Source organism: Austrofundulus limnaeus, unplaced genomic scaffold (assembly GCF_001266775.1).
Source record: "Austrofundulus limnaeus strain Quisiro unplaced genomic scaffold, Austrofundulus_limnaeus-1.0 Scaffold44, whole genome shotgun sequence".
NCBI lineage: Eukaryota > Metazoa > Chordata > Actinopteri > Cyprinodontiformes > Rivulidae > Austrofundulus > Austrofundulus limnaeus.
This window is the reverse complement of record NW_013952446.1, coordinates 1277184-1279862: the sequence shown is the minus strand read 5'-3', so window position 1 is coordinate 1279862 and position 2679 is coordinate 1277184.

Genomic DNA, 2679 nt, shown 5'->3' with positions numbered 1-2679 from the left:
ACACACACACACACACACACACACACACACACACACACACACACACACACACACACACAAACACACAAAAACTCATGTTGACAATATAATTCTCTGAAAACACACAGCAAGATAAGTGGTTGATAAAAACAAAGAAAACTATATTTTTGTTAAAGCGTTATTAATTCCATTGTAACTTTAACATTTTCTATATTTAAAAGCTAGATTAAAGCAGAAGGCAGCACAAAATAGTAAGGAGAGTTTTTATTTTACTGCATACTCTTAAAAAAGGAAGAAAAAACATCCAACCAAAATACACTTTCCTGAATCTGAGCAGAGATGGCTCAGATTCAAAGTGATAAAACAAAAGCTAAATACCATAACTTTTCTTTGTTTGTTTCTTTTTTTTTAGATTTAACCATGAAAAGTTACACATGTTCAGAGACATTCAAAACATGAATCTACACATCAAACATTAAAACATGGATATGATCCTGAGTAAAGTTTCATCGTTTTGAAGTTTGTTACTAATGAGAATCAAAAGAAACGCCAAAGCTGAAGGTGACTGGGTAAAATGGAAAGTGAATATATACCTGGCCATTAATTGTCTCTGCAAGCTTAAGAGGATGCAACACGTAAGGTTCATCCATATAACAAGCTGACAATTCTAGTCAACTTAAGAAATTTTGTTTTTTAGAAGGAGTAGAAGAAGAAGACAAATTTGGCAAGGAATAAAAGAGAAAGCTGTTGGCCTTTAGGAAAACATTTGTTGGTTAAAACTGAGCTGCATAAAACAGGCATATTTTATTACTGACTCAATAATGATTTTAAGAAACTCTAATGCATCCCTCATTAATGGTCAAACTTTTCTGGAGTTAAAAATCATTCTTCAGTTTACTTTTCCAAAGCTGTTGAGAGTATGTGAAGGCTTTGAATGACTGCCCACACAATTAACAACTTACCATTCAGCCTGGTGATGATTCCAGAAAGCCTAAGGTCTGTAATGGATTCTAATGTTGGTCTTTAATCACCATTCAGCTCTGATAGTAGCCAAAAACTAGACTACTGTAAATACACTGATGCAGCTTGGGAGACAACTGGTCATTACTTAATGATCATACTTTAATCCCCTCACCACAATATTTTTGTTGACTATTAGGAATCTTGCTGATGACAACCTAATTTGGCAGATCTAATCTCCCTACTATGACAGCTTGTTGAGAAAATATGTCACAAACTACTATTTACTTATACTTTAGATTAAACTAAAAATATATTTTTTGTAGAATTCAGGTCAAATTTGACAAATCCTATAAATTCTATTACCTCAGAAGCTAAAGTAAACAAAATGTTACTTTCTGCACTTTGAAACTGATGAGTAAATTAGTATATTTTTAACAAAAGTGAAATATGAAAAGGTTTTGTTGACTATTACATAAAGTGACTTTTTTATTGGAAACATGACATATTTTATGTTAACTTTCAGTTAGGGACAGTAGTTTGACTGCACCTGGCATGATTTATTTTTAGGCCTTTGTTTAGAGTTAACAAGGCTAAAAACAGAAAAAGAAAGGCAGTCAATCTTGGTGCACTGCATGTAAATATATCACACAATGAGTGTTATTCCTCTCTCCCAGCCTCCTCCTTTATTCCCACCTCAACGAAACCTGCTGCAGGAGGGGTGTTCAAAGCAGTCGCTCGGGTCTGTATTTAAATGAGCGCTGTGTCTCTCGTCTGCGCTCCTGTTGTGATCAGCACTTTGATCACCTCCGATGGTAACTCGCACCGAAACATTTAAAATTAAAATCGAACCTGCCCTAACAACCCGGGCATTGGAAATTTAACAGGTGTTCGCAGAGAAGTTGTAAAAGAATTTGCGATTATGTGCTCGGGTACACACACCTTCAGTCAAACGCGCACCCATGCAGACACAAACCTACGCACATGCAAACTGTCAGTAAAATTACAGAAAGAAACACAGAAAACTCTCCTGACTGAGTGAGTACTATACCTTGGGATACCTGATCTGCTCACTTTGATGTTGGAGAGTAACAAAGTTTAAAAAAACAAATCAGCTCAACAGCAGCTACATGTGTTCAGTAAGTAAAAGTATTATTTGTTCTCAACTCTGGTTTAAAAAAGACAACATTTTTTCTAATTAATTCTTAATTTAAAACCATTTTGATTTGTCTTCTTCCTCTATGTTTAGTAGCAAAGAGATAACGGTTAAAATAATAATAATAAAAAAATCCCACCAACTATATAGGCCAAATCTAGAACAATTATGGGTTTGATTAATGAATAAATTTGGATTATCAACAAAGTAAAGATGACTAAAGCATTTTACATTGCCACACGAGTTTTAAGCTGTACATGTGAACAAAATAAACTGTGACCCACAATTTATCTCATGTCTTCTGTGAATCAAAATTAAGCAGCTTTTTGCCACTTTAGATTTTGAAATGCTGGCCAATGTTTTTAGGATGTACAAAATATAATTCTTTTGTTTATTTTATGTAACTGTTTTATTTTTAAGTGATTTAAATGATTTTGCAGTTTGAATGACAGACACTTCACAGACACATTTTTGCAAGTATATTTTCACATTATCATCTGTTGCTGTTATCTGCTTTCAATAAGCCAGGAAATTAATTCTGGATACTGAAGAATATTTGGTGTGATAAAAAAAACATACATTTA